Here is a 23,684-nt window from a genome sequence, read left to right on the forward strand (position 1 = left end):
AGGCCCATCTTTATTTAGAATAAATATTAGTACGAGTTCAACTATGGAAAAAGGACATTTTAATGTTGCTTTTTTGAAGACATAGAAAAATCAATGTTTCTTGATAATCAAGGCAACAAGACCTTTTCTTATTAATTCGTTATTTTAACCAATTTTTTGGCGTACCAGATGGCTCAAATATGTCATATAATATTTTTATAATTGTTAAGGAATATACTTGCATTCATTGCATTTGGATGCTAATATTTTGTATTCTCAAGCTTGTCTTGGAGTGTCCTTTGCTTTGATCGTTTCAGGATGGATATTGGACATTTGTTCTTTGTGAACTTGTCCTCCTCCTAGCTGGGAGTTTTATGGCTTATTGCAGATATTATTATGCAACATGACCACCTGAAATGTTCTTGTAAGCAGTAAACAATAAGGTATGCAATGGAATCACAACCTTAAAGTACCTTTTTTGTATATCTACTATGTCAAAGTTCTTTTTCATGGTATTTTCCCTCTTGCTGCAAGAACTAAAATTTGGAGAATGGAAAAATGGATATTTTGCAAAGTAGTGGTTCATAGGAACTTGACTGTTGTTTTATATGAAGTGCACTTTTTACATCAATTGAGTTCAGGAGATGTAAATTTGGCATCGATTTAATTAGAAATGTGGTGGTTTATCTGTGGAGGAGCATCTGCAAGACTCTCGAAGTTGTGTGACAACAAACATGGAAAAGGAAAGCACAAAGAACCAAAGACTATAATTGGGATTCTGTGAGAGACATCCAAGCAATCCTTGGTTTAAATTTAGAAATATCTTAAACAAGTGAGGTCTAGGAAACTAACCGAGAGCCTGACCAGTCCCAAATAAAGACAAATACAATGTTACTTGTAGAAGGTTCAAATTGTGGAATAAAACACACAACAACGTGGAATAGTGATTTGATCTCATTGCAAGGAGAAACTTATGGTTGGTGAGGAAAATAGTATAAATTTCCCCATAATGTGATATTTTACTTGTGTTGTGACTTTCATGGTGGTTCTGACTTTGAGATTTAAAGGCATATATGCCATTGTGCAAAACTAGTGTATTAATGGCAAATTATTGTTTGTTTTGTAGGATGGATGGTATTTTTTCTTTTTGATAGGTAAATGGTTGTCTTGTTTTCTTTTGCACAATGAGCTCTATTGTTAGCCTAGATGCCACAACTGAGGGGTATCTATTCCGTCAAATTTATCATTGCATGAACTTTCTTGTATCCATTGATTCTTGTAAAATCATGAGTTATTTGTCCCTAGAAATTTCATCCAATCTTGGTCGTAGGAACCAATTTTTTTTCTTCCCTATAGAGTTTTGAGTCTAGTTCACTATCATGTTAAGTGCTCCATATTATCAATTATATTAATGGAGAAAATGAAATTGGTGGGCGATCATCCGTAATGAGAAACTATTTTAATTTTGTCATACGTTGATTTGATTATCAATAGTTTTGTGAACAACTAGTGTAGGGAAGCTGACTCTATGAAGGGAATTATTTTAGTTTTTTTCGGAGTATATTGCCAATTTATTGGAGGCATTGAAAGTGAATGAAGCACGAAAAAACCACTATGTTTTGAAGGAATCATGAACAGTTTGTTTATGAAGAGTTTGCTTTGGTGCAATGTTGAATTTGCAGTGGTAATAGAGGCTTAGTTAACAATAATTTTTCTTCTGTCTAAGGTGGGACAAATGGATGGGAGGTTTGCTAAACCTAGATAAGATGATTTTGAAACTATGGATGGTGTGAAACTACCAGGTTACAAAGGAGATAATGTTAACGATGATACTTTTAACCTGAAAGCTCGATAGTCAGATCCTCAAAGTATGGTTTATGCTTTTTTCCAAGTTGCTGCAACCCTCAACCTTATTTGGGAATTTGCAACAGGAGGTTATGAAACAATACAACATGCTATTCAGTGGGTTTTGGATTTCACCTCTAATAACGAGCAAGGGGACATGTAATATTTTTACCAAGCCTTGCAAACGATTTCAAAATTCATTTGCAATTTTGCAAAGAATTACAAAGATTTTTTGAATTCATCTATATATTCTTGTTCTCTATTCTTGATAATGTGTATGTGTTTTAGGTATATATGGAGCTTTCCCATCATGTTGATAAAGCTCTCGGATTCATGTTTGCCTATGGCCTTATAGTTGACCATCCCGTTATGAATTCCACTGAATTCTGGACATCCCATGAATGCTTGCTACTCCCATATGAGCAAGCAATGACTGGGGAAGATTCCACTTATGGACTATGGTATGATTGCTCTGCTCATATATTGTGGGTTGGTGAATGCACCAGGTAGCCTAATGGTGCACATATTGAGTTCTTGAGAGGTGTTGCTAATCCTTTGGATCTTAAGGTACCAAAATTTCAATGCCCGTACCTTTTCTTATTTGTTCGGTTATGGAAAACCTTAAGGTTTACTGCTTTGAAACTGGAAGAAACAGATATGGATAGGTTGGAGACAGTCATTTATACATTCTTCAACCCTACCCATTGAAAAGTCTGCCCAGTTTCAAGAAACAATCATTAAGTTGTTGCATAGTAGATGATGTTTGCCTCTAGACTGTGTGTTTTTATAGTGATTCTATAGGGACAATGTTTTCAAAGCAATATATTTTCTAGAGATTACATAGAATGCTGGGAAATTGGTAAAATCATGGTCGGGTGGAACCAACAGTATTTCATAGTTTCAACTTGCCCATTCATTGTCTTGTGTAATCTAAGACAACACATCATTAATTTTTTTTTTTTAAATCAGGGTAATTGGTATACCTGTGGCTTGTCATCGAGAAGGTTTGGAGTTGTGTCGAAGTAACCATCCTTATAATCCTAAGCCTAATGAAACTACTCACGAGCACCCTACACAGGTAAATTGAGTTTCAAATTTTGACAAAGCCCAATATTACTCAGTGAAATATTTCCACTATGTGGATGTCGACCATTCGACATAGCCTGTTGCATATAAAATAATTTTTACTTATATTATGTAATGCTTCTATTTATTGGGGTTTTGTAGCCACCAAAGAGTACATAGAATGATAGCCATCATTAATAGTTTTTCCCCTTTCCCCTACCTACCGAGGTAAGTTGTGACGAGGATTTGTTCATGAGGTCAAAATCTTTTTGTGAGAAACACAAAGAGCTAATAATTGAATCACTATAACATCTAGATTTGAAAACTTGTTTATTTTAGCGATATCTTTGAGTATTTGTTCAAACATCCACATACATCATTTTACCACAGGAAGTGTGAGGTGATTGAATTGATAACCTATCTGATACTCCAAACAGGTTTGTGACCATTTTGATAATTGGGTGTTGGCTAATGCCCAATTCTATTGGTTTCAATTTCAGTGCAGATGCCTTGTTATGTTGATTTATGTTATTGATTTAAGGATAAGAATTTCATAAAAAAAACAAAAATTGGAAACACCAAGCTCTTTCTGATAATTTAGTTAGATAAAATATACAACATTGAAATAAAGTGGGAAAAATTAAATTTCTAATAAAATAAATGATTTGGTTTTGGTGTTATGAGATCGATACTAATTGTCTTACTGTTATGATTGTTTTTATTGATTCATGACATTAAATTTTATGGAAAATTATCCAGTTGCAGTGGTAGTTTCCTTTTTATTGTATAGTTGTTGTTTGGTTAGGCCATCACTTTCTCTAATTCTTTGAACTTTGCAAAGATAACTCTTCCTAAAATGTTATATAGATGGGTGAACCCCATGTTTGTTTTTTCTCAAAAACACTTCATGTAGTTTGTGAACTTAGATATGGATTTCTACTTGACAAGCTAGTGATAAAATGGACACAACAGTTCGTGAAGGTTTGTGAGATATTGATCCCTACAAATAAACTAGGATGATGAATAGCTTGTACTAGCTTCCAAATGTAGTGATACTTGTTGTTTATATGCTTTTTCTTTCCATGAAATTGGGTCTTCATAAGAAACATTCACAATAGAATATGAAGAACAATTGGGTACCTACTTCATATGCATTAAAAATTTCTTCTACTACTTAATGTGAATTACAAGCATAATCTTAACTAGATCTCCAATATATCTTAAACCGAATTTTCATTTTATTTTTTAGTACTATTATATGTTATTGTATACGATCTCATTTTATGGTTAGCATTGTAACCAAAATATGCATTGTGCTATGGAATTAATACTACATGTAATATTGATTTTTTTTTGTCAAGAATGCTATAGGTAATGACCTCAGACATGATAATCTAGACTACACTAAACATACATTAAATATAGGAGACGATGATGATGGGGATGTTGATAGTTTTGGTGATGATGATGATGGTTATAGAATTGGTGATGATGATGTGGATAAAACTGATCATGATGGTAAGGATGATGATCATGAGGATGATCTTGGTGGTGCTAGCTAGTGATATCTTGATGATCCTGTAAATTCCTATTTTTAGAAGGATGCTATGAATTTACCTTACAATAATGGTAACTATGAAACTTTTTGATTTGGTTATCATACATTGAATTTTAGTTTATTTGATTAAAGATGATGATGATATTATCATTATTATCTTATTACTTTATCTATATATTGAAAATTATCAACGTTATTTTGATGTTGAATTCTTATGTATGATGGTAGTACTATATTTGGATGGATGTTGTGAATTTACCTTAGAATAATGATATTCATGAAAGATTTTGATCTGGTAATCACACATTTGAATTTTAGTTGATTTGATTAAAGATGATGATGATATTATTAGTATTATATTGTTACTTTATATATGTGTTGAAAATTGTCAATGTTTTCTAATGGAGAATAATTATGTATGATGATATTACTATTTTTGGATGAATGTTGTGAATTTACCTTGGAATAATGATATTTGTGACAAGTATTGATTTGGTAGTCATATATGTATATTGAAAATTGTTAATGATTTTGATGTAGAATTATTATATATGATGATATTGCTATTTTTTTGGATGGATGTTGTCAGCTTCACATAAATTTGTTTACAAAGACTATGCTATCAATTTGAATTGTCATATTTTCTTTAATGATATTTAGAAACTAGAATATATTTCACTATGTAATTGAAATTAGTAAAATGAACCAATAAGTGGGGTCATAAATGGCAAGAAAAGTATTCTCTAAACAAGAATCCAAATGTGGATGTAAATGTGGTGTAACCATGGATGCAAAATTGGGAGTAGAATTGGATGTTAAACTAGGTGTCAAAACAAGATGCAAACAAGGACAAAAAAAGGGTTTTAAACTAGAAGTAAAAAGGGTGTAATACTAGACACAAAGAAGGGAACCAAACATGACATACAAAAGGATACCAAATTGGGTGCAAACAAGGACACAAAAATGGACACCAAACTAGATACAGAAAAGGACAAACAACTAGACATAAATTTAGATGCAAAAAAGGATGCCAAGTTGGGTGCTAAAAATAAGCAAAAAATGATGCAAATTTGGATGCCAAATGAGTATGCAATGAATGGTGTAAATTTTGGATGAAAAATTTTGCGCAAAAATGGATGTAAGAAAAGACACAAAAAAGATGCAAAATGGGGATAATAAAATGGTGAAACCGATGACGCCATATTCAATGCCAAAAATAATGCATAAATAAATGAAAATTTAGACTCAAACTTAGGCACAAAATGAGATGTTAATGTGGACACAAAATGAGGTAGAAAAAAGGATGCAAAATTAGGCAAAAAAAAATTGATGCAAAAATGGATGTAAAAAATGGTGCAAAAGTGGACACGGAAGTAGATAGAGAAAATCGTGCAAAATTGGGAATAAAAATGACTCAAAATTGGATTCAAATTGAGATGCAATGTTGGATGCAAAATGAGGCGCAAAAAGTGATGCAAAACTTGGTACAAAAACAAATGAAAAAGTAGACGTAAAAAATGTCTCAAAATTGAATGTAACATTAGACACAAAATGGGATGCAAAGGTGGATGCAACACATGGCTCAACATAGGATGCAAATCTAGATGAAAATTTGGATGCTCAAAAGGATGCAAAATTGGATGTGAGAAATGGTGTTAAAAATGATGCAAAATTGGATGCAACAAATGATGAAAAATATGGTGCAAAAAAGGGATACAAATCAAATGCAAAAGTGGATATAAAAAGTGGTGGAAAACAAGATGCAAAAATGGGAAAAAAAATGGATGCGAAATTTTGTGCTAAATCATATTCAATATATGGTGCAAAATTGGATTCAAAAAAGGTGCAAAATTAGAAGAAAAAATGGTGTAAGACTAGATGCAAAAACTGGCACAAACTAGATGCAAAAAATGGTGCTAAATCGAATGCAAAAGATGGTGTAAAACCCAATGCAAATGATTGCACAAAACTAGAAGCAAAGAATGGAAAAAAAATTAGAAGCAAAACCTATCGTAAAAATAGATGTAAATCCTCGGGAAAAATTGGAAGAAAAAGTTGTTGTAAAACAAGGTGCAAAACTAGATGCAGAAAGTGGAGCAAAATTAGACGCAAAATCTGATGCAAAAAAGGATGCAAAATTTGGTGTAAAAAAGGATGCAAAATATGTCACAAAAAAAGGACGCTTTAAAAATTGTACAATAGAGTCAGATTTAGCACCAGAATGCCCATCCCAATTTGGGAAAAAATGTACTAAAATCTGGCACAAAATCTGGCGCAAATTGCTTGTTTTGTTGTAGTGAAAATTGTAACAATATCACAATTTGCAATCTCACAAAAGAGTTTATAACAACATCAAACCGTAGCATTAAGACGAATTGTGTCAGAAAACTAAGATTCAAAAGAGTTCATAGGTGTTGGATCTCTTGCACTCGATCCCAAAGGGGTTGGTGAAGTGGCACTGCAAAGGGTTATGTCACTCAATTCAAGCTAGTTAGTTTTCCATCTAATCCATATAGAATCACATGTTCTATTGTTACCTCTTAACATATACAAGATTGGAAAATCTATTATACTAATATGCTTCCCTCTCCATCAGGATTCTTCCCATTCGTTGTGACAACCCTAGGCTAATTCCTCTTCATTATAAACATTTAATATACTATGATTTTAATTAAAATGCCTAATAATTGGGACACATATTCCAAAGTTTGAGGAATCTTGATTATTTTATGATAGCCATGGAAGGCTAGTAGGTGTGCGATTAAATGGATTAGTTAAGCCATTAATCCAGATGAAGAAGAAGGATAAGGAGCCATTCTCACCTTAGAAAAATCCACAAGGAAGAGAGGAACACAATTCAAGAGTGGTGGGTTGTGTTGGAAGGTGGGACATCCTTAAGTCAACCAACCAAGATGTGGAAGGGAGAGTTGGCACAATGAACCCCCCACAACCACGTGAACCCAAAGAACCATTGTGAATGAGAATCAAAAAGAGGGGGAGATAGAGAATGTATGCCAACAAAGTCAAAAAATAGTTGCAACTGCATGAGGGGGATAGTCTCTGATATGGGGAAGAGTAATAAAGAATGCAAGGGACAACAAAAAAAGAATCTCAAGAAATAAGAAAAATAAAAGAAAGCCTCGGGGATAGGTTCACAGAAGTATTGGTTGTGCTACAGAGAAGAATAACTTTGTGACGCTATCAAAATGTGGGGAAGAAGAGTCATTCTCTAGTTGACCATTATGAAGTGGAGGAATAGCTCACCATGTCCTTTGGATTCGCTTGTTGCTTTAAGGGTGGAGGAGGTGTACCACTAGATTCCCTGTCATATATTGACTATAAGAAGTAGCTAGTGGGTGGAGGTCAATGGTCCTTTGGAGTCCCTATTTTAGCTGGAATATTTGGTTTGATCCCTTAAGAACTCATCCTCAAGCTCTAGAATTTTGATCAGGGGTGACGATTGCAAGAAATAATTTACTACAATGTGTCTAAGGTTGGGTGGAGAGTCGAATTCCCAATAGTAGTTTCCTGGCTCAATATATCTATAACACCCTTCTCCCATATCTACCTAAGAAACTATCCAACCGGGGTAAACATGTGACGAGAGACTACTATGATATGATTCAACCTCCTAGGTGTCCTTAATGAAGTGAAATGCATGAAAACACATCAAACATACCTTACACATTAGAAACAACTCTCCCAGGAGCCATCCCAACCACTAAGGTATCATGCCCATGGGTCCCACTAAGCTTTTAAGCTATTAAACCTCCATAAGCTCCCATGCTATTGGCATGCCAGCATGCAAAGAGCTATGAACGCTCCCAAAAGCCTGCATGCCTGCATCTAGGGACTATTTCTAGCAGAGATGTGCCAAAGTCTGTGGGATTTAAGGCACTTTTCAAGCCCAAAATTTCGCCCACTGCCCAAAACTTGTTGTAACTTCTAGAATCCATTAAACACGTGATGACAAGACTAATAAACCAAAAACCAACTCTAGGACTAGGCCTAACCATCCCCAACCAGGATTGACATTATGTCAAACAATTGGCATCAATATAATCTATAGGTATAGGATACAAGAAAACTTGTATGACTGAAAAATATTATAAGAAATGACAAGGATCACCACCTCCTCCCTTGAATTTTTATGACATCAATTAGGTCTTGCATCTAGTATCCTTTCAGTTACAATTAAAGACATGAAATAACCATGATGATAACCAGTCATATAACCATGATTATAACCAGCATTAAACCATGAGAATAATAGTGAAATATCAGCCATCAAATCCACATATAAATAAGTACAAAAGTAAGAGAAATTAGCTTTTATTAAACATAAGTAAATCCAGGTTCGAGACTTCCACGTAACACTTGATTGTAGACATGGATGGACCAAATATTTCTTTCAACCAGTCACCCCCATGTCATATTCCAAGCATGAATGTGGGATCTCATGGATAAACCAATCCAAACACAACCAAGGGAATCCAGAGGTTAAACCACCTCCACCCTCACCAAAGCGTGATTACACCAAAACCGATGCTCCAATCACAAAGCCAAACTAAACTTGGAATGACATCTAGAATCCATCACTATCCTTGAGGAATTTTTCATCTCCTTGTCTCTCAGGCTTTACCACAATCTAATCATGGATCAATAGGCCCTAAAATGATACACCTCCATCAAGATTTACCATGTATCCTGCCAAAACCGGTTAAGGGATTCCTAGGCATTTGGGAATGAACCTTGAGACCACCTCTTCCCTGGATTCTGAAATCCATTCGGAAATTCCAAAGCTTAAAACCAAGATCAATATCCCAACACACCATGCCATCCATAAAAAGGCAAGGCTAGGCTGAAAACCACTATCATAACCCAGCAAAACCATGCCACCGATAGCAAGAGAACCATACACCAACATGCAAATCCATGCATGTCAAAACCATCTAGGTAATCACACATGAAATATGTTACCTGTAAGTATTCCTATTGAAGCTGCTTGATCCTGCTCTTCCTCGCTTGATCCTTTCTTTCATTCCCTTCCTTTTTTCTTTCTTTTCCTTTCTTGCTCCAAAGCTAGAGTGCTCCAAGAAAACTCTAAGTGTCAAAGAGTGAGAGAGAGAGAATAACGAGAGTGCTCCAAAACTGAACTAACCAACCTTACACTTACCAAGCCTGCCCACTGATCCTTAGAAGCATTTTTATCAACTATGCCTCTATTTTCTTCATTTTCCATTATTTTCCTTCAATTTCCTCCTCACATGCAACCTGTGACCTTTTACCTTCCTTTTCTCCTATTTTCCTTTATTTTCATAAATAAGTGTGCCAAAAATGCCTTTTTTCCTTTTAATGCATTTGCATGTTGCCCAAACTGACCAAGACACATTCTTGAAATCCCTTTGATACCATGGTATGTTTTTTATGGTGAAGAAGTATTGTTTGTATAACAGAAAGATATTTAGGTTCAATGGACCAATGAGAAACAATTCCATTCCTCATAGACACTGGATTTTAGTTTATGTGTTTATAGTTTCAGTTAACCACCCAACCAGGCATTTCTATGTTTCCTGTACCAAGCACATAAATTCCATTAGATTCAAATAAATTCCAATCATACCTCATTGGTGGCTCGTCGACAAGGTACACTTGTAATTATGTTTTCTTCTTGTCACAACAAGTCAAACTAGCATCTTTGACCAAATCATCATGTATAAACAATCACATCAAGTTAGCTCAAAACACAACCATCATAGATCAAAATCATAAATCACATGTAAGTAGAATAAAAAAAATCATAGATCACATGTAATCATCATAGACCAAAATCATAAATCACATGCATAATAAAATTGAAATAAAATATTGATACTTATCCTTTAATCAACCCTTAGCTTCTACATTTGTCCTTATTTCGTACGCACTCTAGATCTGTTTCCACACCTGAAAAACACCCAGTGTCTTCTCCTCAACCATGTGCACATACACATAGTGTGCCTCACACACATAAAACCGCACACAACATACAACACCATGCAATGCATGCACCTACACCTAACATAGCACACATACACCTACACCCAGTGTACAACACCACACTATACATACTCCTACATTCGGTGTACACCACAACACAATGCGTACATTTACATTTGGTGTACATCAAAACACAATACATACAACTACACCTGATGTGCAACACAATACATACATGTACACAATGAATACACATGTCACGATGCCACGACTACACAATTCACATACGTAGTACCACATGTACACAACACAACATGTACAACATGCACATAATACACCATGTGCACCAATACCACATGTACAACATGTACACATTACCACCTATAAATAACACTACCTGCATAAATTGCACACAACATCACATGTACATGACACCACATGTACAATGTGTACATAACACCACATGCACGACATGTAAACGACACCACATGTATACAATACCATATACATGACATGTACACAACACCACTTGCACACAACACCATATGTACAACATGTACACAAAACCACATGCTCACAACACCACTTGTACAATCATGCACACAACACCATATGTACATAGCACCACAGGTACAACATGCATACAACACCACATGTACATATCATTGAATATCCAATATGTACATAGCATCATCTGTACACAGCACTGCATATCCAACTTGCACACAACACCATATGCACACAACATCGCATATCCAACATGTACATAGAACCATCTATGCCCAAAACTGCATATGAAATATTCACACAACACTATCTATACCACCCTGTACATAGCATTGCATAGATAACATGTACACACCCTATATATACACAACACCGCATGTGCACAACATCAAAGATGCAACATGTACAACATATACAACATATGCACAACAGTAGCACTGCACATCCAAAAACCACATTGTCTCTACCAAGTAGCCTTGTGTTAGTGCTCAAATTGCTCCCACATATTAAAAAATTAAGTACACATTCACTGAGGACTAGGGAGTCCTCTCACTCTAGGTGCGACTACTGACCTCCAATACACCATAGGGGGTAACCCTGAAAATAGAAATATCTGATTTTCAATGAGCAAATAAATTTAGGCCAGAAAGAGATAATTTATCATTGTAATAAGTAATGGATTGAACAGAAGAGAGGAGCATGACTTAATTAGTCTCAACTCTAAGATTCCTTTCCAGGTAATCATAAAAATAACAGTTAATGTGAACAAAGATGATAATAAGGTTTTCAACGAAGAGAAAGAAAGAAAATAAAATATAAGGAAACACAAGTATAAGAATGTTCACCAAGCTTGAGTTATGACATGTGCATCAAGTGCAAACATATCAGAATTTTGCCTTATTTTGTGAATGGTAACAGTTAATAATAAATATCGTGATCGAAATCGCCACCAGAGGGGAATTTTTTTATGATTTGGGGAACAATGCACATATACAGATAAAACACATTTAGAACAGTGATAGTCAGAGAAAATAATGCAATTAAATTTAATACAAGGACCATTTCAAAATAAAAGGTATCCTTTCATTCATTAACAATCCATGGTTGATCTTCTAGACTATGCTAATAATATGAATATCGAAACATGAAGGCTAAGTGATCTAATCTCTAAACGAGAGCAAGCCTCAGATTTAGTTTTACTATGATTGTAGATCAAAATAACCAAAATAGAAAAAGAAAGGAAACAAAACCAATGGAATATAACTTCATAATTAAAAGAGTGAAAATTGTGCAACATGTGAGTCAGTTTCTGAATAGAAAAAGTTTCTCACTTCTCCAAACAACCCCCCCATAATGGGAAACATGGATTTATATTATAATTTTTTCTTAAGATATAACGTATTTTGCAACTGTCTCCAAAGTTACATAACAAAATAAATAAAATGAAATCGGGGAGTGAAATAATCAAGCATCATGTCGTCACCGTGACTTTGGAGTTTTAGCCTTTTTAGTCAGTAAGTGTATTAATTGTTAGAGTGTGTGTCATAATCAATGGGATCACATCCCAATCTTTTGGCTGGTCTGATGCAGGTTGCATTGGTGGAACATGCCTAACTGGCTGTGATGTAGTAGCAAGTTGTTCAATCACAACACTGTGTTTGTAATTGTTCTTTAACTTCACTAGCTTTTCCCATTCTGCAGTAGGCAACCAAGGCACATTTTGGTGCTGACTTGAATCAATTTGTACAACTTCCCTTATAATTCCCGTAGGTGACACTAACTGCAAATTCTCTTTAGTTTGTACTGGAAATTTCCCCAGCTTCTCTAACTCAGGCTTGCTTTCATGGACATAGGCTGATAATCTAGCCTACTTCTTGTGTCATGAAATGACGCCTAATGGGTCATAGTGCCAACAATCATCCTGCACGAATCCAAAATAAGTGATTTCCTTTTCCAAAATATCAATAGCACTTTTATTCTTAGCAATTAAAGGAGAAATAAGATAGGGCAACTAAACAATGCTCCTTTCTTTTTAGAAACAAAGTGACATTCATTTACTGCAAGTCTCTGCCTTAAAACCTCATATGCAAACAACAAAGGAGTAACATACTTGGGTAGTCGGTAAGGTGGATTGTCGAATTCATACAAGCATATTATTGTATGGTTATGAAACAAAAACCATCTATCAATACTTTCTTGTTCATTTAACCTTAAGAATTTAGTTTGGTCTTCAGAAATTCTACTTACATTCATTTTTTTTATTTTAGCCCTCACAGAGTAAGAAAAACAATCGACATACTGAGAATAATCTAGAGGAATATGATGATGGTAGATTGCATGAGTCCAGCAGAACACTTCCCTCTCTTTACCCTCAGGATCAGTAGTGCTTAAGAGAAGTTTAATATCCATAAAATAGGCAGGACAATTGAACAGGTCTAAATGTATCAGGTAAGAACAATGGTGGCAGGAACTGAATGGAAGGGCAGTAGATAAGTCTACTGTTAGGGCATGAGCCAAATATTTTGGAAAATCTATGGTCTACTGGTCTGAATGGAGGGTGATGAGGCGAATTGCTAAGAACATTGTCTCATCCAATTTGGAATTGTTAGCGAGTCCAAAAATGATGGAAAAGAGGAAAGTTAGGGTTCGAAAGAAAGGTTTAAGAGACTGAGTGGATATGGTAAAAGATAGATTTAGATTAGGGTCCAAGGTCTCGAAGAGGGTCTTGAGGAATTCAAGCTTATCCTCCTTGGCCCAGGTGATAAACTCCTTATCTAATCCTTTATCTGTTAAATCAACACCTTGGGTTGGGATACCTAGCATTTTGGCTAGTATTTTCTCATCTATTTTGAGGAATAATGACCTACTATTTTTAAAGTAAATCACTTGTTTCTCTGGATCAAAGAGCTCAACCAACAAGAGAACCAAGACAGAGTCGAAATGCACTATAGGAAGGGTTGCATGTAAAATTCCAGTCTTGAGTAAGCACAGGTCATGCGACATTGTGGCTATTGACAAGGTAAGAGTTCTTTTTAACATAAGAATATAAGTTAGGTGCATCTTAGAGTCCTGAACACCAACAATCTCATTTACTAGGGCTTCTCTTCCTGTTGACTGTGCCATTGGTACATGGTAAGATGAATTATAGTTTCACGAACAAGGATAGAGCATAATAGACTTACTATCCAGTAATGGAAATTTCATTGACTAGATTATTTCCATGCAACTTCAAAATGATCGTAGCTACGCTTTGTGAGGGAGCATGCAAGAGGCTAAATTAACAAAGAGAATGAAAAAAGATGGTGGAAAAAGGGTTTTAAAAGGGATTAGTGGTTAATTAATGCAGTGTACAAGTGCCCAATTTTCATTGGTTGGGCCACCAACCATGGGAGGTAGGACCAGCTCATCACACGGGGTCTGATGACTAAAAAATATGAAACTTGGAGTGTGATCAACATTGATCTGGGGACGATCAATAACTGTTGTATCATCGGTCTTTCGTGTTAGCATTAATTGGTGAGCACGTTGAAATGTGACAGGACAGAATCACCATCAGATCATATAAGATCGAACGAATAAGATTGATCAGGTAGTATGATGCGTTTAAGGCCTGTGCTACTCTTATTGCAACCATTCTCATGAACCATAGGATCTGATCTTGTTCGTCGATTGATCAAGCAATTTGAGCAAGTATTGATGATGATGATGATGATAGTGGTTACCGTCCACTGAGACCAAATTGGTCTATCAGACCTATAATATTTTTAGTTTTTAATTGTCTGGCTCCTCGTCTTTCTTGGCGAGATTGGTGTTGTAGCTTTCTTTTTTTTCTCTACGGTCATCCAACTTCCTTTATCTTGCATCTACTTCATCTCTTCTGGTTCTTGGGACATTGGTGTCTTAGCTTCGCGATCTATTGTGTTCATCCTTTTGAAGATAGTCGAAGAATAAGTTTGGTCTAGGAGATTTGCTTCGCTGTTAAATGAAGATTTATTTTGTATGGTATTTGAATCTTCATAACTGTTGATGCTTGAGGGGTTGTCGAGTGCACTTTTTTGTTGTTGGGCAGGGCTTTCTCCATGCTTGTCTTGAGAGTTGTTTCTGTCTTGCCCAATTTCTTGTGATTCAGAGTTTTCTCTAGAGTATTCTTCTTTGATGATAGTGTAGTGTTCTTTTTGTGCTCCTTCCCACCAAGTAGATCTGTGGTGGTTTTTTCTACCAGGATTTTTCTGGGAGGCTTTTGGGCAATTTTTGGCTAGATGGCCTGTCTCAAAGCAGGATCAACATCGGAAGAGGACACTTTCATAATCGAGTTTCTGGTTCCACACATAATCTTTACTTGTTAGGTTTATTTCTGCTGGGAATCCGGCACTGAAGTCCATTTCCACACAAATGCATGCATAGGTGGTTCTGGCATATTCCTCTGTTTTTGGGCACCTGCAGTAAAATTTCCCAATTGCATTTCCAATGGCTTTTAGCGAGGAGAGATTCCAGAGATGAAAGGGTAAGCTTGGCAATCTCACCCAAACTGGTGCTGAGGTTATCACCGCTGTTGAGGGATCAAATGCTGGGTTCCATGGCTTCATGAATAGGCCTGATTTTTCCCAAAACCAAGGGCCGGAATCTAGAATGCATTGTCTGCTTTCAGGGTTTTCAAAATCTAGTATAAAGAAACCCCTTGCGCAAGGGTAGATATTAATCTCATTAGAAATGACAGGTTCCATACCTTTGAGATCCAATTGTGGAGAGCTGTTAGCCGCGGCCAAAAACCATTGAACCGACAAATTAGGGCACTTTCAGAAAACTTCAAAGCCTCATCGAGTGAGGCCTGGACCACCTGGACAGTGGGCGCTGGGGCTTCACTGACAATATGGGCAGGAGCTTGCCCTCCAGAAGCAGACGGCACTGAGCCAACAACTATTTTCGTGAAGGTGGGAGCCATATTTTACTTGCCTGTAGAACCCAGCCGTAGAGGAATAAGGTAGAAGATTAGATCTAGATCTAGTCAGAAAAGATTAGATATAGATCTAGAACGCTGCCCCAGAGTTAGATCTAGATCTAGCTATAGATGATTAGAACCCAGCTGCAGAGAAATAACGCTATTAGATCTACGACCACAAACCGTAGCAGAAACAACTCGGAAACAAGACAACTACGAATGCACCTTACTCCCACTAAAACTGGAAAAAAAAAGAGACAATGGAGCTACCGCACCCCAGCCCCTCAACTGCCTTCACAACAGAAGCGGCACCGACGGCGGCAACTAAAACTCCAGTCACCGCGACGACCCACCGAAGTGCTGCGGCCATAGAGCCCATCTAGAATTCTCGGAAGAGACAAAGAGTGCACTAATAGGGACGTGATGGGAAATCACTAGACGTTGATCCTCGATTGGTCGAGATCTGCTTGGTGAAACTAACTACTTTTTATAAAGGACCTCTTATCACTTTATTTAAACCTGAAGGAAAGAAGACTATAGTAAAAATTTAATAGGGGGTGGGATTTTATCCCAACATTGGCTCCATCTGGGGATGGCTTCTCGGTGCGAGGAGCCAAGAACGTGGGCCAGGTGCCTTATCCATTGGGCCATGGAGTCACCATTAATCGACGACGTAGGCTACTGACAGGGAATCTCCACACTGATATGACATGGGGGAATTATTTGCACTACGATGGATTAAAGGAGGTCATTAATGAAGAGACGATGAGAGCTAATTAGAGGATAAAACACCATCATTGGGAAAAACACAACTATTTCTAAGTACTTGCGATGAGGAGCTAGCGATTATGGCAGATATTGAGGGGAGTAACAGAGGTCGTTGAGAGACACTTCATGCAAATCTTGATAGGATAATGCACCTCTTAACAACGACGGAAGAGAATCTGGATTAAATTTAAGGCCAACTATCAATTCTAACCAAAGTGTATCAGGGAATTGAAGGCATCCAACCATGGGAACCTGCGGGGAGAATTAACCTGGGAGGCTCCTCTGCCCCTACTAAGGACGTAATCCTAGTTTCCAATAGCTAGCTCTGATATATTAATGTCTTATTTTTTCCTGGGAGTCCACGAAATGTATAATTTTGCATCGCTCTGTAGTATAGCAGAGCATGGGGGCTCTGTGTCACATTTTGGGACTAAATTTAGTTATGTTTGAATGATTAAGCCTATGGGGCACAAGACCCTTTTTTAAGAAAATTGCATGGTTCACAGTTGTTTTACTTGTTTTGAAGCAAAAATACATCAACTGGAAAGAAGCTAGAAATGTAATCTCAGTTTATTGCTTAATTCTCTTTATTAGATGATGTATGAATATAAATAGTTGTTTTAATCTGTTTTACAACATGTTTTCTTTCCTCATTATGTATTTATGTATGTCAAATGGAACAAAATTCTACTAAGGGTGACCCTTGAATCCTTCCCAAATCAACATTTATATGTTAGGTGATAGGGAGAAAAATCTAAAGAGATACAATGCGAATAATGCAAGGGGAACTGACTCCCGGAAATTCTATAACAATCTATGCAATAAAAATTTCCTATGAGGGGGGATAATATATTGCAAAGACATGGATTTTGAGATGGGTAGAAGAAAGCATACAACACCAGGAAACCCCTATATAGAAGTCACTATCGAACGTCGCTATGTTGCTAACGAGCATCTATAGCCTCAGTGGAGTCATTCACTCTCTTGCACAAAAAGATTTTCCTATGCTTCTTATTTGTCTGATTTGTTAAGGTTTGTCGTGTTTCCAATTAATGATTTTATAGATTTTGTTTGCACGACACAGTGGGAAGAACCACATTGGATCTTTCCAATGCCACTGATGTCGCTTTGCTGCCAGCGAGCATCTATAGCCCCGATGGAGTCATCAACATACCCCACTCTGACCAAAACTTAGGGGATTGGTAGGTAACACATTGATTTCTTTAATGCCACTGACCTTTCTCCGTTGATAACGAGCATCTATAGCCCCGACGGAGTTGTCAGCATACCCCATATTAAGAAGGGAGGCTTAATATTAGTGAGACAGACTGTGATAGCTCTTTTTGTACTAGAGGAAAAAGGTTTGCTTTACCAACTTGAGTTATAAATATTTGCAACATACAGGACCTCGAAAGGACTTGTAAGGATGCATAGGCATAAGATAATTTCCAGGAGTGAAAGAGAGGGAAGGAAAAGGGTGGCAGATTTGTTTTGTGTAGAAATCACCTATCCTCCAAGCCAATTTGATTTGGGAAGAACCCAGGGTGCCACGAGCATATTTTCAACAGAAAACTCAGCAAATGAAGGAAAGAACTTACATGGTGCAAATTATTATAACTTAATTTTGTTACTTCAGTTGAAAATTTGATTATTGCAATTATTTCACTCCCCAGTTATTTCTCTTTATGAAATTAATGGGTTTATATACATGGTATGTATTAATAATACATCTTGTATGATTTAAACTTTTATTGTTTTTATTATATATATATATATATATATATATATATATATATATATATATATATATATATTTTATGATTTTTTTATTTTTATTTTTTTTTTATTTTTTGAAAATAGAAAGACTTTAGTAGGTAATATAATGCTTGAGGAATTGACCGTTAATAGCATGAACAACCTCCTCTCCCTCAAAGTTCTTTAGGGAAAAAGAGTTTTCCCCTTCAACTCTGTCGATGACAAATGGTCCTATCCATAGGTTATCGAATTTTCCATGTTTTCCTAGTTCCTCGTTCCTCTTATCCCATTTCAGAACCCAGTCCCCAGGGCGAAATATTATGTTCTTAGCATGTTTATCAAAATCTCTTTTAGATTTTAGACTGGTGTTGATTTATTCTTTCAAAGACCATCTCTCTTTCTTGCTGCAGCTAGATCATTTGATTGATTCGCTGCTGCAAGTCATTGGGTTCTTCATTTATCATTTGTAAACACTTCATGACTTTAGTACCTAGGTACAAGGGGAACACAACTTCCAGCCCATAAACAAGCTGAAAAGGGGATGTACCAATGGACTTCTTGGTGCTGATTCTATCAACCCAAACCACATGCTTTAGTCGTACATGCGAGTTCCGCCTTTTCAAATGCAAGGACTTCTTCAGAATTTTAACGATATTCTTATTGGTAGATTTGGAAAGCCCATTTCCCTGAGGGTAATAAGTTTTCAAGTGCCCCAACTTGACTTCATAGTTATCACAAAAAATGGAAAGCAACGGAACAAAAAGGCTTAGCATTGTCAGCAATAATTTTTTGGGGGCATCCGAAACAAGAAAAAATATTCTCAGTCAAAAAATCCATTACAACTTTATCATTAATTTTTCTCAATGGTGTGACTTCCACCCATTTTGTGAAATAGTCAGTTGCAGTGATAATCCAATGGTGCTGACCACTAGAAGGGGGGTGAATTTCCCCAATGAAGTCTAAACCCCATTGTTGAAATGGTGCCTCAGTTATAGTAGGCTTCAAGGGCAGCACGGCAAGGTTTTTATTTCTAGCAAAAATTTGGCACTGGTGGAAAGATCTTACTTTTCTATTCACATCTCGAAAAAGAGTGGGCTAGTAAAGGCCACTTCTTAAAATCTTATGGGTTGTAGCCCACCAAGCATAGTGACCACCACACACCCCACTGTGGTGTTGAGTGATTAGGTAATCAACCTAAGACGGGAGGACACAGTTTAAAAGGATACCTACTAGATCTTTCCAGTATAACCTACCATCTATAATACAATAATTAATAGCTTTTAATTTTAAAGAACGCTTTGAAACCTTGCTCAAGGAATTAGGCAGTTGCATAGTCTGAAGGTAACTAATGATATCCTTGTACCATTCAACTAATAAGAAATCAGGATGAATGGTAGCAAGACACGATTGAGGTAGCAACAACTATGACTGCTTATCCTGTTGACCTTCCTTTTCTGCAACTAAACTCTCAGGAGAAATTTTATTGATGTCGAGTGCATCAAAATTTGCCTCGGTAAGTAATTTAGCTAACCCCTGTCCTTTGATGATTTTAATAGGTTTTAATTCTAGATCATACTCTTGGGTTTTAGCAATCCATTTTCCCCTTCACCCTTCAAAGTCATGCTACAAGAGTATATCTCTTATAGCAGGATGAGGGAGATACACTATTGATTTAGCTAGCATGATATATTCTTTAAAAGGCTTAAGTGTTTTAACCAGGGCAGAAGAATACTTTTCTATAATATTATATTTCAATTCAGCATTTTGGAGAGACTTACTAAAAAAGGCTACTAGTTGTTCATACCCATCTTGGTTCTTTTGCAGCAAGACTACAACAATGGTGTGCTCAGAGGAAAATGGAAAAATAATGAAAACTTTTGTATAATCAGGGCTACTAAGGAAGGAAGCTTCCATTATATCTTTTTTAATCTCTTGAAAATAATGCATTGATGCTTCATCCCATTGGATATCATTACCCTTTTTTAGCATGTGAGTAATATTTTTTATTATCTCTACGAAATTGGGAATGAATCTTCTTACAAAATTTATTTTCCCAAGGAAATCCTGGACCTCTTTTTTAGTACGCGGGAAAGAAATAGTCTGAATCACATGTACCCTTTTGGGGTCAATCCTAATGTCATGCCTAGATACTATATGTCCCAATAACTTCCCTTATGTCATTGCAAAGAAGGATTTCTTCGGATTTAGAGACAGACCAAAATTGCGACATTTATGAAAGAGAGTTTCTAAGTGCCTAAGGTGTTGGTCATCATCCAAAGAGAAAGAAGTCATGTCATCTAGATAGATGACAATGAATTGATCCTTTTCATTGGCGAAGGCGATATCCATTGCTTGCTGAAAATTTGTTCCAACGTTAATTAACCCAAAGGGAATTTTTTTGGTACATGAAAGTACCCCAAGGAGTAGTAAAATCTGTTTTATACATATCATCCTTATGAACTGTTATCTGGTTATAGCCGGAGAATCTGTCCATCATAGAGATGCGGGCAAAGCCCACTACTCGTTGTAGAATAGTGTCCATCTTCGAGAGGGGATAATTATCCTTCAGGGATGCTCTATTGAGATTCCTAAAATCTACGCATAGTCTAATCTCACCACTTTTCTTCCTAACTGGTACTAAGTTGGCCACCCAAGTAGAATATCGCAGGGGGACTATAATATTGGCGTCTTTTTTAATTTCCTTTTCAATGGGAGGAAGAAGGAGGGGGTTAATATGACGAAGCTTCTGTTTGAAAGGCTTAGCTCCCTCTTTTAGAGGAATTTGATGCTCTATTATACTCTGATCGTAAGCCTTAAGGTCGTCATATGACCATGCAAAGACGTCAGCATATGTTGAGAGAAGGTGGATATAACTTTTTTTCATGTTGGGTAGAAGAATCTTAGACAAATTAACCAATTTACTCTCAGATGTAGAGGAGATGTTGACAGCCTCTATTTCGATATTTGGGGGTTTGAGGGCTGGGCTAGCCATGACGTCATTATGATCAAAAAATTTCTCTAACGGAATCAATCCTCTGGGAATGTAATTATTTTTTAGTTGAATAACGTCATGGTTGCCAATTTTGGAACTTAGGTGAGAAGCTTGAATCAAAGGCATATCATGTCCTCATCTTCATCAATGCAATGATCTGAGAATTATCTGATCAATTGTACGAACCTCTTAATTTCTTGTTCATCCTCAAATACCTGCCAATGCTTAATGTTATCAGGTATGGAGGGTCTGTAAAGAACCTCTATCTCAAACTTGATCTTAAGACCAGTGGGAGGGACGAAAGTAGCTGCTGTAATAGCCAAAGCGTCGGCTAGCTGATTTTGTTCGCAAGGGACTGTAGTAAAATTAATTTCTAGGAAAAATTTATCGACTAACTACCAGACTTGATTCCAATAGTTGTGCAAACGAGGGTGTTTAGTTTGAAATTTATTTTTCACTTGTTTAATTACCAGCTCGAAGTCACCATACATAGATAGATTTTTAATGTTTAGTTTGTGTGTAGTCTCTAGTCCAAGGAGAAGGGCTTAGTTGTTTCAAAATCCAGTTTAAAAGAAAAAGAAGTATTCCTCTGGGACAGTGGTATAAAAACAACACTTGCACTAGAACTAGCCTTGGAAGAGGCACCACCAAAGTACATATTCCAAACCGCATTAGCAACAAGAGGGAAAGAGACAAGGTCATTTTTTTTTCATTTAGGGAAGATTTGTCCTCCGAGATGGAAAACACAAAATTTCCCATGTTTTCCTCAATCGTATAAACTGGGGAATTCTCAGGGTTTGTCTCAGAACTAATCATATAAGTTAGCCTGGATTCCCGGTAGAGATGGCAAGTGCCTCCTCCAAAAATAGGGATGGTGGCATATGATAGGTCTAATTAGAACAATCCACCAAGTTTAGCACCCCAACTTCTATAAAGAAGCATCCCATAATTTTGGGGAACATTGGCCACAACAATATCCATAACGAGACTTTTGACCAGAACCTGAGCTAAAACTACAACAAGATCCTTAATGACTCCTAAACATTTAACCCTTCGGGAATCAAAAGAATAGAGATCATGGTACTCCCGGGTTATACTCAGCCCAATCTTCTCCATGATTTATTTGGGCATAACATTGTGAGAGGTGCTAGAATATAACATACAGTTGTGGCAGTTCCAATCATGAATTTTAAGACTATGTTGAAGGCCTTGAATGTCGTTACCTCAACATCAAGGATAACCACTTGGTCGGGAACTTGAAAATTGTTCAGTATCCATTTGGAATAGTGGATCCAACTAGGGATGAAGGAACTGGTTTCCCTCTAAGTATATATGATGGGATTTTAAGTGTAATCATAAGTAAAATGGATGTAGTGGATAGAGACAAAAGTAATACACACATATATGTATCTAATTATCTATTTCCTGTGATTAGACTTATCCTTATTCTGCGATTTAAAGATTCTCTAATATTCTAAACAATATAGATCATATAGCATTTCAAGAAATAAATACAAGAAAGATAATTAATTTGATTAAATAGTTAATAAAATTAATTGTTTAAAACATATCGCATATAAGATTTTGTTGTTCCTACAATGCATTCAAAAATAACAACTTCATACTCTTCAATAGTGAATAAGTATTCAATAGTATATAAGATCATACACAACAAAACAATAAACAAAAATGTGTGACTGTTATCAAATATAAACACAACAATAAAGTAAGGATAATAGTACCCGATAGATCAATGCCCTACTCATGGAAAGAAAATAGTCTTGGTTCCTCCTTCCTATTAAGATACTTGAAAGATACAATAGTGAAAGTATCTTACGTCTCCTTACAACAATTCAGAACTTATTTCTAAATACATGAAAGAGGTATTTATAAATAAAATATAAATTAAAAAAGTAGAAAATACTTAAAATGCTGAGGAGGTTCAAACAACCCTCCTTAAAATAAAACTTAAAGACAAAAATAGAGTTTGTTGCAATGGTTCATCCTGAATGTGAAACTGACTGTTCTCCTTTTCGCTGATGGAGTTCACAAATATCAGTCATGCGCTTTAATTACGGAGGATGAGTTAGCCTCAACTACATTTGTACTGCATAAATTACATTGGAGAGTGCTGGTAGCATGTGGACAATAGTATTTGTCAAACACTGTAACATAAGCCATAGGCTATGTGGTTTATCTAAGTCTTGCCAATAGTGTTCAAAGTTTAACTTAGATAACTTGTTTATGTTATCGGTCTGTGTCTTGGACCAATCTTGCCAGTTTTTCATGAGTGTCTT

The sequence above is a fragment of the Pinus tabuliformis genome, chromosome 7, assembly GCF_031772625.1.
Source record: "Pinus tabuliformis cultivar Carrire ecotype Pingquan chromosome 7, CPIR1, whole genome shotgun sequence".
In the NCBI taxonomy this organism is placed as follows: domain Eukaryota; kingdom Viridiplantae; phylum Streptophyta; class Pinopsida; order Pinales; family Pinaceae; genus Pinus; species Pinus tabuliformis.